Source organism: Rhinoderma darwinii, chromosome 2 (assembly GCF_050947455.1).
Source record: "Rhinoderma darwinii isolate aRhiDar2 chromosome 2, aRhiDar2.hap1, whole genome shotgun sequence".
Lineage (NCBI taxonomy): Eukaryota > Metazoa > Chordata > Amphibia > Anura > Rhinodermatidae > Rhinoderma > Rhinoderma darwinii.
In genome coordinates this window covers 420294665-420306321 of record NC_134688.1, presented here as the reverse complement: position 1 = coordinate 420306321, position 11657 = coordinate 420294665, and positions in this window count along the sequence as shown.

Below are 11657 nucleotides of genomic sequence, written 5' to 3'. Positions count from 1 at the left end.
GAAGATAAAAGAGCTTCTTACCTCCTATAATATACCATACATCTCGTGGATGGGTAGGAGAAATTTGCTCCAGACATATATTCTACCTGTGGTACTTAATATGGTTCCAATTTACCTGCCGAAAACTTTCTTCAAGACAGTGCAACAAATGTTTAACAATTACCTGTGGAAACAAAGAAGGCCGCGAATAGCATACCGCACTCTCACAAAGAGTAAGCGTCAGGGTGGAATGGGTCTTCCTAGTGTAGAGAGTTACTATAAAGCTATACACTTGCAGAGATGGTTGGATATGGCTTCAGCATCTGAGGATCTAGGAGGGTTAGTTAGGGAATCAGTACAGGGAGAAGATAATCCTTTAGCGATTCTTTGGGCACCGACCCAACAGGACATAAGCTCTATGAAGAATCCCTTAATGAAAGGCACTTTGGCGGTTTGGGCTAAGGTGGGCTTGAAAGAGGATGTACTTCCTCAACCATCACCGTTGCTACCGGTAGCGGCATTACCTAGACTTATTTCATTAAGGGTTGGTTCTTGCTCAGACTTGTGGAAATGTTTTGAAGGAATACGGATTATAGATTTCATGTCGGAGAATAGAGTCCCAACAGCAGAGGAGATCCAGGCAATGAGGCAGGTAAATGCTCAAAAATGTAACTTTCTTCAGATACATCATATACAAATGGCATGTGAAAAATTTCTAAAACAGTACAATATAACTAGAGAGCTCACGTGGTTTGAAAAGTACCTAGCTACACATAAAGGGAGTAATCATAAAATATCTAAGATCTATCACCAACTGGTGGCACTTGGGGGGGTAGATCTGCCATCCTTCGTAGCAGCTTGGGAGGCGGAGCTTGGGCTGCAGCTGACGGATGAGGAGAGGAATACGGTCATGTGTAATTCACATGGATTTTCCAGGTGTGTGAAACTGCAAGAAAATCACTATAAGTTGCTCACTAGATGGTATAAGACCCCGCAAGCACTATATCGTATGGGGCTTGCCCCAAATGCTCTCTGCTGGAGGTGCAAGTCTCATGAGGGATCGTTCACACATATTTGGTGGACCTGCCCGAGGGTTATCCCCTTCTGGACGCAGATCGAAAGACATATAAACTGGGTATGTGACACAGATATAGCTTTAATCTGGGAAAACATAGCTTTGGGACTTCCTTCTAGTACCATGGCCTTGTCAAAAAAGCAATTGCATACGCACTTATTAGCAGCTGCAAAAATATGAATACCTTTGTATTGGTTGCAAACCACTGCCCCTACAGTAGGGAACTGGGTAGATAAGGTTAACCAAATCTGTCGTATGGAAGAACTATCCAATAGAGTGGAAAACACTTACGAGAGGTTTTTGAAGATGTGGTCTCCGTGGATTCAACGTAGAGATAACTTAAGCCGGTCAATTTTATAATTTGATAATCATATAAATCTATAATACATATGGTTTTTTAATTATAGGGTATAACTGACACTCATTCATTCCCCCCCCCCCTCCTTATCTACTTCCAAAAGCTGTCTTTATTACCAACCCTCTCCCCACGTTTGGGGTTTCCCCCTTCTTGATGTTTGATGTATAATCATTTTCTATGTCATCATTTGGCGTATTTCTAAATGTACGATTAAAGGTGTTACTGATACGCTTTGAACTGAATTGCATAAAGTACACACTGTGGTTGTAATAAATGGCATTTATTTTGAGAGACCAAATGACAGAAAATGTCTAGTGTTGTTAAAGAAATATGTAATGCTGTGTAATGTTTGTTATGTGTTAACTGTACTATACACCAATAAAAACAGATTTGATAAAAAAAAAAGCTTCGGTGTATAATAAAGTCTATGATTGATCATAAAACAAATAAATCAGTGATTCTCCAATATGTTTATAAACTAACCCCCAATTGATCCTAATCCTAAAATCCTTATCCCATTTACCTTGTTCTTTAATATTATTTCCTTCATCCCCTAAAATACATTTTTTTATATAGTGAGGACAAAAGAAACATTCTAATGATTGAAAATGTGTAAGAACAAACCGTGATTTAAAAATGGTCACAAAGGCATGTTTAATTTGTAAATACCTAAACAGACCGTAATCAGGGACCTTGTACAGTCTCTGCAGTTTCGTAAAAGCTTTTAGTTGTGCATTATTAAATAAATGTGATATCCTTGTGTTGTGATGCTTTTCCCAAAACCAAGAGCCCGGGAGGCCGTCAAACTCACCAATATTCCTATTGTCTCATAGAGGAGTGACTTCAATAAAAGTATTCATTTTTTCAATGAGTTTGAGCCGCAGCTCGTTACCATAAACAGGCCCAAGTCCCATATCAGGGGAATTCAGAATGCCGTTTTCTAGGGCTTCTAATATATTAGACCATTTGTCCCCTAGTGTTTTCAACAAAAATCTATTAGCCCCCAGTCCCGAAACTGAGAAGCTGAAAAATAGTGCGATTTTTTTTTTTCCCATTCCAAATTAGGTCATTAGAAGTATCATCTGGGATTCTCCCTGGCAACCAAATCAGACAGTTGAAGAAAAAAATTAATATACAGAATTCAAGGAGGAAATCTGATCGGGGGTTAACCTTGGCCGAGATATTTAACAAACTAGACCTTTGACAATTGATTTGAAGGCCAGCCCCTCAGCAAACTCTTGGTATGGCTGAATTACATGGTTGACCGAGGATAAATCCCCTATAAACAGAATAAATCAATGGTTATGCTAAAGCTATGGTTTCCGTTTACATTTCTGTTGATTGGTTCCCCTGACGGAAAGGTCTGACGGAACCCATCAATGGAACCTAACGCTGATGTGAACAGGCCCTAAATTAAAAGTTCTATAACTTCCTAATATACTTTTGCGTTTCAATTTGTTTCTCTCGGGTGAATAAAACAACATTAAAATTTTCTTCCCCGGTCTAAATCCTCAGTACCTATCCCCTCACCCACCCGCATTGAAAAAAATAAAAATAAATAATAATACCATAGTGGGAGAACAATATCTTACCAAATATAGTTATCCAAGGTTGCCAAAACTCTAGAAATCCATATATTTTATTTGCCTTTCACCAATAAACTTTCTCATATTGCAAAGCCGTTTACATAATTTATCCAATACTTAAGGCTCTTTTACACCGGCCCATTGTGGCCGTAACAACAAGTGGCGATCAACGAGCCAGCTCGTTGATCGGCGCTCATTTGCTTCTTTCACATGGAGCCATGTATGGGGACGAGCACTCGTTACTCTGATCACTCGTCCCCATACATTTCTATCATGTCGGCAGCATGTCTCCCGGTTTACATCCCTGTTTTTCTGTAATAAAGATCGTATATATTGTTTTACTATATTCTAAGACCACCCCCCAGAACTGTTTAATCTTACGATAATCTAAGAGTACATGAGATATATTACCTATAGCTTCTTTACATTTAGGGCTTTATGGATTCTAATTTTTATCAAACCAAGCAATTCTATACGGGGAGTATTATACTCTATAAATTATAAATAGCTGTGTCAATCTATAAGACTTCCGGACTTCCTAATAACTGTTTAACATCTCTCTAAATCCTTTTCCATTGTTCTAGTGACAGAAGTCCCTCACCTCTCTCCCATTTGGTAATAACCTCCCCAAAGGGATTTCCTTCTTTTCATTTATCATCAGTTTTTACAATCTGGATGTTAACCCTTTTGTCACAGGCCTGTTATTTATTAGTTTCAACTTAGGCCAGGGATCTCTATCACCCCAGATTAGAGCATTACACCAATGCCATTTTTAAATATATTAGTTTGATGTCAGTGAATAAGAACATTTTTGTTTACATTCAGAGGCAACAAATCCATACATAGCTAGTGAAGTGGCAAGTCGGCTCGTACAGTTTGATCAAAATGTAAACTAAAATCCTCATGTTCATACATTTTTGCTGAGCCACAATAGATCAAATATAGCAAGAGGATATATATATATATATATATATATATATATATACACACACACACACACACACACACACACACACACACATACATACACTACCGTTCAAAAGTTTGGGGTCACCCAGACAATTTTGTGCTTTCCATGAAAACTCACACTTATATTTATCAAATGAGTTGCAAAATGACTAGAAAATATAGTCAAGACATTGACAAGGTTAGAAATAATGATTTTTATTTGAAATAATAATTTTCTCCTTCAAACTTTGCTTTCGTCAAAGAATGCTCCATTTGCAGCAATTACAGCATTGCAGACCTTTGGCATTCTAGCTGTTAATTTGCTGAGGTAATCGGTAGAAATTTCACCCCATGCTTCCAGAAGCCCCTCCCACAAGTTGGATTGGCTTGATGGGCACTTCTTGCGTACCATACGGTCAAGCTGCTCCCACAACAGCTCTATGGGGTTGAGATCTGGTGACTGCGCTGGCCACTTCATTACAGATAGAATACCAGCTGCCTGCTTCTTCCCTAAATAGTTCTTGCATAATTTGGAGGTGTGCTTTGGGTCATTGTCCTGTTGTAGGATGAAATTGGCTCCGATCAAGCGCTGTCTACAGGGTATGGCATGGCGTTGCAAAATGGAGTGATAGCCTTCCTTATTCAAAATCCCTTTTACCTTGTACAAATCTCACACTTTACCAGCACCAAAGCAACCCCAGACCATCACATTACCTCCACCATGCTTGACAGATGGCGTCACGCACTCTTCCAGCATCTTTTCAGTTGTTCTGCGACTCACAAATGTTCTTCTGTGTGATCCAAACACCTCAAACTTTGACTCGTCTGTCCATAACACTTTTTTTCAATCTTCCTCTGTCCAATGTCTGTGCGCTTTTGCCCATATTAATCTTTTCCTTTTATTAGCCAGTCTCAGATATGGCTTTTTCTTTGACACTCTGCCCTGAAGGCCAGCATCCCGGAGTCGCCTCTTCACTGTAGACGTTGACACTTGTGTTTTGCGGGTACTATTTAATGAAGCTGCCAGTTGAGGACCTGTGAGGCGTCTATTTCTCAAACTAGAGACTCTAATGTACTTGTCTTGTTGCTCAGTTGTGCAGCGGGGCCTCCCACTTCTCTTTCTACTCCGGTTAGAGCCTGTGTGTGCTGTCTTCTGAAGGGAGTAGTACACACCGTTGTAGGAAATCTTCAGTTTCTTGGCAATTTCTCGCATGGAATAGCCTTCATTTCTAAGAACAAGAATAGACTGTCGAGTTTCACATGAAAGCTCTCTTTTTCTAGCCATTTGGAGAGATTAATCGAACCCACAAATGTAATGCTCCAGATTCTCAACTAGCTCAAAGTAAGGTCAGTTTTATAGCTCCTCTAAACAGCAAAACTGTTTACAGCGGTGCTAACATAATTGCACAAGTCAATGGCCGCGTGAAGTCAATGGGTGCATGAAAATCACGCATGCCCCAGAGAAGCACTTCCGTGGGACAAGCGTTATTCGCGCAATAACAGTAAAAGAATGAATGTAACCAGAAAAGCACCATGTGCTTTTCTGTTTACAAACATCCAAACGGAGTGTCATAAAGATGGTGGCTGTGCGAAAAGCACGCAGCCGCGCATCCATTTGAACAGAGCACACGGAGCTGTCAAGGGTATGTTCTCACGGCCTATTTTCGGGCCATAAACGCCCGAAAAATCGGAAGCAGAACGCCTCCAAACATCTGCCCATTGATTTCAATGGGAAAAACGGCGTTCTGTTTCGAGGGGCCATTTTTTTGAAAAACGGCCACTTAAAAAACGGCTGCGAAAAAAGTGCAGGTCACTTCTTGGGACGTTTTTGAAGCCGTTTTTCATATACTCTATAGAAAACAGCTCCAAAAACGGACGTAAAAAACGTCACGAAAATCGCTCTTGGCTCAAAAAACTTCTGAAAATCAGGAGCGGTTTTCCCTTGAAAAGAGCTCCGTATTTTTAGACATTTTTGAGTTTGTGTGTGAACATACCCTAAGTGTCTGGGCGGGCCGGCTTGGACGAGCAGGGGCCAGCAGACGGCAGCAACGACTCTGGACGCGGTCAGGAACCCTCCTGTGGATTGTCCCAGGACTAGGTATGTACAGGTTTGCAGCCTCTGAAACACCAAACTTGCTGATTTGCAGTCTCTAAACAAGAATGTTCTCATTCATTGACAGAAAACAAATATATTAAAAATAGTGGGAAATTGAAACATAAAAGTATATTAGAAAGTTGTATAATTTCTAATTTATACAACTTTATTAATCTAAAACCCCTTTAATAGCAAGCAGAAAGCACCGTTTAAATGAATTCAGGTTTAACCAGCAACATCACTCAGCACTCCCTGAAAGATGTTATTCGGCATTAGAAAAAGGATTTAAAAAACAAAACAGCACCACTCTTGTCCATGGGATGTGTCTGGTACTACAACTCAGCTCCATTAACTTCAATACTAAATGACAGAATAAAAGAGTATGAAGGACATTCAAATTGTTAGGTAGTTATTGTCTAGATCAGAGCTCCAGAACTAGTGGCTCCAGATCCTCTTCATGTTGTTCACCAGCTGTCATTCATATAAAGCGCCAAGGATGTTATATTATAACTTGGCACCAAGGTCAGTCAGAATCATGCTTCTCTCCTGTTCCCAATGGTGACTCCAGAAAAAGCTTTGTACAAAAAAATGCACGTATAACGCTCTGAAATACACCTGCAAACAGCTTCCCATTGATTTAAATGGAAAATACACTGTATAGTTCACGTCACTTTTTGAAGCATTTTACGAGCTGATTTTTCCCATTTCCTATTGACACTTCACAAAGGCTATGAAAATACGTCTCAAAATACGCTTCAAAAACGCTTGCAAAAAATGCTTTGAAAATCAGCTCCAAAAACAGCCTGTATTCTAAGGCTGTTTTTTCTTGACAACAGCATATGCCGTAGGAACATGGGTGATTCCTTAAAACACGTTTCCAGTAGCGGCATGCTTTACACCACTCCATGTAAGGCTGGCATGCATATGCTCAGAAATGGAAACCCATGCCTTGAAGCTGCTGGCGTAGTTTGTGTGTGAGCAGTGTGTTGGCAACTTTAATGCACTATGTGTCGCAGCACCCGAAGACCCCGCTCTGTTAGGGTATGTGCACACACACTAATTACGTCCGTAATTGACGGACGTATTTCTGCCGCAAGTACCGGACCGAACACACTGCAGGGAGCCGGGCTCGTTGCATCATACTTATGTACGATGCTAGGAGTCCCTGCCTCGCTGCAGGACAACTGTCCCGTACTGTAATCATGTTTTCAGTACGGGACAGTTGTCCTGCAGCGAGGCAGGGACTCCTAGCATCGTACATAAGTATGATGCTAGGAGCCCGGCTCCCTGCACTGTGTTCGGTCCGGGACTTGTGGCCAAAATACGTCCGTCAATTACGGACGTAATTAGTGTGTGTGCACATACCCTAACTTTACGTGGTCTGCCATTGTGTGTCTGAGATGCTGTGGTCCCTAAATGCTTCCACTTTGCAATAATACTACTCACAGTTGATCGTGAAATATCTAGGAGGGAAGAAATTTCACTAACGGACTTGTTACAGCGGCGGCATCCTATTGCAGTACCACGCTCAAATTCAGTGAGCGCTTTAGAACGACCCATTTTTTCACAAATGTTTGTAAAGGCAAACTGCATGGCTAAAGAGGTGGATTTTATACACCTGTGGCAATGGGACTGAATAAAACACCTGAATTGAATGATTAAGAGGTGCGTCTCAATACTTATGGCCATATAGTGGATGTTCAGGTGGCATGTGTTGGGATACATTTTTCGCCACAGTATTAAAAACCATAGACTAGGGCTTTTTAATACAAAGAGATAGTGTATACTTGTACTACACCGTATACTAATTTTTTTTTTACCATGGGAGTCTATGAGCGACGTAGGCAACGAGATCTTCCTGGCGTATGTACCAAACAAAGAAAGATAAAAAGGAGACGTAAACAGGGCTTAAGTAATGCAATACATGTAAACTATACAAGGTGAACATATGCTTTACATGCATGTAATGCCATCACAACACAGACAGTTGTTCAGTTCAGTCATTACATTGACATATACACTGATCAGACATAACATTAAAGCCATATACTATATATGCTCTATTATACAGCAAGTGAACAGTTTTTTTAAATTGATGCGTTGGAAGCAGGAAAAATGGGCATAAGGATCTGAACGACTTTCACAAGGGCCAAATTGCGGCTGGGTCAGAGCTTCTCCAAAACAGCACCTCTTGTGTGGTGTTCCCGATATGCAGTGGTTAATACCTACCAAAAGTGGTCCATGAAAGGCGACAGGGTCATGGGCGCCCAAGGCTCATTGACGTGTGGGGATGAAGGCTAACCCATTTGGTCAAATCATACTAAATCAGCTACTATAGCGCAAATTGCTAAAAAAAAGTTACTAGCTAGTCAGAGCGCCCATGCTGACCAGTCATTTGCTAAAAGCGCCTATAATGGATGAGCATCAGAACTGGACCATGGATTAACGTAAGAATGTGGCCTGGTCTAATGAGTCACGCTTTATTTTAAATCATGTAGTTTGCCACGTGCGTCGCTTACCTGGGGAAGAGATAGCATCAGGATGCACTATGGGAAGAAGGCAGCTGGCCTAAGCAGTCTGATGCTCTGGCCAATGATCTGCTGCGAACATCTTGGCGCCAGAGGACACCTCCAGAGGTCTTATGGAGTCCATGCCTCAACAGCTCAGCTGTTTTGGCGGCACGAAGGAGGCCTACACAATATTATGCAGGTGGTTTTAATGTTATGGACGATAGTTGTAAACATTAATCTCTTAAAATCATCTTTTCTTTCCCCATATCTACTGAATACATTAGTAAGGTTTGCTAGGATGACGAATGTGTGAATTTCCAGACTATTGTACTTACAAGCCACAAAAAAAATAATAGCAAATCCGTTCAATCTGCCGGCTCCCGTGCAGGTCACATTCTATCATTTCTATCTTTGTGCCAAGGCAGAATTCCCACAGTGCCAGAAAATAACGTTTTATATACGACAGGTATAGAAAAAATGATGGACTGCACTCCTGGACAGGAATATTCAGGTGCTATTAGGGTTCGTGACGGATATCCCACAATATAGTGTAGTAGAAAAACCCAAGCACTCTATAGAAACGATGGACGTAGAAATTTCATAAAAAAACAATGATTTGAGATAATCTATTTCTACGTCCATCATTTCTATAGAGTACTTGGGTTTTTCTACTATATTATATACACGACAGGCACAAATGGATCCATATAGAATATTTTAACGGCAACCAGCAAGTTTGGTGGATATTTTGTCATTTGTAAGGCACAGATTTATTAGTTAAAATGTATACGGAGAATTTACATGTTCTACATCCCATCATGCTCCTATGCTGACATCATCTGGTTTACATATATGAACGGGTTAGCAAGAGCCAGGTATACCATGATCAATATTCCCCAGATTGTAGACCAATTATGTCATAGATTCCTAGTTAGGCTTTCACTCACATTCCTTCAGTTATATGATCAGGTACTGTTTAGTCGCATATAGGTATTGATGTATTTAATGTACAATATATGGAGATGGCTTTAATATATATATATATATATATATATACACATACAGTGAAGGAAATAAGTATTTGATCCCTTGCTGATTTTGTAAGTTTGACCACTGTCAAAGACATGAACAGTCTAGAATTTTTAGGCTAGGTTAATTTTACCAGTGAGAGATAGATTATATATATAAAAAAAAAAAAAAAAAAAATCACATTGTCAAAATTATATATATTTATTTGCATTGTGCACAGAGAAATAAGTATTTGATCCTTTTGGCAAACAAGACTTAATACTTGGTGGCAAAACCCTTGCTGGCAAGCACAGCAGTCAGACATTTTTTGTAGTTGATGATGAGGTTTGCACACATGTTAGATGGAATTTTGGCCCACTCCTCCTTGCAGATCATCTGTAAATCATTAAGATTTCGAGGCTGTCGCTTGGCAACTCGGATCTTCAGCTCCCTCCATAAGTTTTCGATGGGATTAAGGTCTGGAGACTGGCTAGGCCACTCCATGACCTTAATGTGCTTCTTTTTGAGCCACTCCTTTGTTGCCTTGGCTGTATGTTTCGGGTCATTGTCGTGCTGGAAGACCCAGCCACGAGCCATTTTTAATGTCCTGGTGGAGGGAAGGAGGTTGTCACTACATGGCTCCATCCATTCTCCCATTGATGCGGTGAAGTAGTCCTGTGCCCTTAGCAGAGAAACACCCCCAAAACATAATGTTTCCACCTCCATGCTTGACAGTGGGGATGGTGTTCTTTGGGCTATAGGCAGCATTTCTCTTCCTCCAAACACGGCGAGTTGAGTTAATGCCAAAGAACTCAATTTTAGTCTCATCTGACCACAGCACCTTCTCCCAATCACTCTCAGAATCATCCAGATGTTCATTTGCAAACTTCAGACAGGCCTGTACATGTGCCTTCTTGAGCAGGGGGACCTTGCGGGCACTGCAGGATTTTAATCCATTACGGCGTAATGTGTTACCAATGGTTTTCTTGGTGACTGTGGTCCCAGCTGCCTTGAGATCATTAACAAGTTCCCCCCGTGTAGTTTTCGGCTGAGCTCTCACCTTCCTCAGGATGAAGGATACCCCACGAGGTGAGATTTTGCATGGAGCCCCAGATCGATGTCGATTGACAGTCATTTTGTATGTCTTCCATTTTCTTACTATTGCACCAACAGTTGTCTCCTTCTCACCCAGCGTCTTACTTATGGTTTTGTAGCCCATTCCAGCCTTGTGCAGGTCTATGATCTTGTCCCTGACATCCTTAGAAAGCTCTTTGGTCTTGCCCATGTTGTAGAGGTTTAGAGTCAGACTGATTAATTGAGTCTGTGGACAGGAGTCTGTTATACAGGTGACCATTTAAGACAGCTGTCTTTAATGCAGGCACCAAGTTGATTTGGAGCGTGTAACTGTTCTGGAGGAGGCTGAACTCTTAATGGTTGGTAGGGGATCACATACTTATTTCTCTGTGCACAATGCAAATTTATATATATAAATTTTGACTATGTGATTTTCTTTTTTTATATAATCTATCTCTCACTGGTAAAATTAACCTAGCCTAAAAATTCTAGACTGTTCATGTCTTTGACAGTGGGCAAACTTACAAAATCAGCAAGGGATCAAATACTTATTTCCTTCACTATATATATATATATATATATATATATATATATATATATTAAACCGTGTTTTCAGGATTTATAAAGTTAAAACATTTTTTAACCTGTAAGCAAAATTGTAACGTTTGTGATTCTATGCTCTTCCTAAACATCCATCCCCGCTCCACCTTGCTTATCAACCGCATGCAATGACACAATGCCCATCTGGCCTCACATAATCGTGGTAGCCAATCGAGGCCAGCCTCTATGAAGATCCATCTATGCTGACATTACGTCATGCGGTGGTGATTGGTTACCATGATCACATGGATGTTAAGTCATTCTATACAGATGATAACCAAAGAGGACCAGCGACTGGCTGCGGGGGAATGTCAAAATCACTACGATATATACACTCCTCAACATTGAAATCGTGAAGGCCTCTTCATGGTGTTGCCCACGTGGTCTCCAGACCAATCTCCGGTTATCATTGCGGCCGAGACAA